Source organism: Cebus imitator, unplaced genomic scaffold (genome assembly GCF_001604975.1).
Source record: "Cebus imitator isolate Cc_AM_T3 unplaced genomic scaffold, Cebus_imitator-1.0 Scaffold463, whole genome shotgun sequence".
Taxonomy (NCBI): Eukaryota; Metazoa; Chordata; class Mammalia; order Primates; family Cebidae; genus Cebus; species Cebus imitator.
Window position 1 is genome coordinate 151,928 of NW_016107778.1, and position 1,268 is coordinate 153,195.

Genomic DNA, 1,268 nt, shown 5'->3' on the forward strand with positions numbered 1-1,268 from the left:
TCTCCATGTTGGTCAGTCTGGTCTCAAACTCCTGACCTCAGGTGATCTGCCCACCTCGGCCCCCCAAAGTGCTGGGATTACAGGTGTGAGCCACTGCGCTTCGCTTTCCCTTCCCTCTTCACAGATATTATATAGCACCCTACCTGGTCTTCACATATAACTATCGAAGGGGCAATATTAGCTGACCTCTAGGATCCCTTCTAGTTTGGATACTTCAGGGTCTTGGGAATTGAGGCACGTGTTATTGATCCCTTTCCACTCTCTGGATGGCTCCTCATCTGCTGCCACTACTCTCCTCTCTTTCATGATGTTCCAATCTGGGGGCAGCGTTACTATTGTTTTGTCAGTAGCTGGTGGAAGCTGAGGAAGAATACAGGACAGGCTACAGCTGTGCTATCTTCAATGAATCTTTTGGCATCCCAGACTGAATGGAGCGGGTAGCCTTCTGGGATATTTTGGAAGCTTCCAAAAATAGCCTCAAGGCCTCAGGCAGAGAGTGTAGGGCTGGGACAGCATTGGAACTCACAGTCTTTGCCAAGTTCCCACCCCAGGCTCTGTCTCCTGACTGAATAAACTAGCTTTCCCTCCTTTTTCCTTAACTGTCTGCTGGACTGCCCCCACCCAAGCCTGAAAAGTTCAAATTTAGCCCTGAGTCACCATTTCTATCTCCTCTGGAGAGAGAGCTCTGGATATAACAGCTTATCCTCTCCAAAGGTCCCTGTGGATTCTGGGATGGGAAAGAAAATGAGACAGACAAAGACAGGGAGAGGTTGAGACTGAGAAATACACCCATAGATGTCAAAAAACAAAAAGAGAGACTGAAGTATGGGGAAGAGAAAGAAGAAAAGACAAGAGACAGAGCAACAGAAAGGAAAAGACAAAAGAGAGAGTCCAAGAGACTGGGGCAAAGAAGGAGAAAGACTCAACAACAGAAAGGAATACAGTGGATAAGAAAAAATAAGAGAGGTAGGAAAAAGTTTACAGAGTCAGAGATAAGCAGAGAAAAAGGAAGAGTAAGAACCATAAAGACAGAATAGAAAAGGAACCTCAATTATTTGTCCTGCCCTAAACCCTTGCATCAGGCCAACAGTCTGGGCTGGAGGCTTGGCCTGAGCCCTGGGAGTGGTCCCTGTGGAGTCCAATGCTCGAGGGGTACTGACAGGGCTCCCAGAGGCCATAACAGACAGATGGCCCAAGGTAAGTGAGCCCAAGCAGCAGTGAGCCCAAGCGGATCAGGCACTCATATCCACCATGTGTTGCAGATGTGT

General features: G+C 47.9%; 1 protein-coding gene across 1 annotated transcript in view; it reads left to right on the top strand.

The window, feature by feature from the left end:
• LOC108291677 (histone H3-like 3) overlaps nt 1–1,268 on the top strand; it is a 13,607-nt gene that overhangs the window by 10,292 nt on the left and 2,047 nt on the right.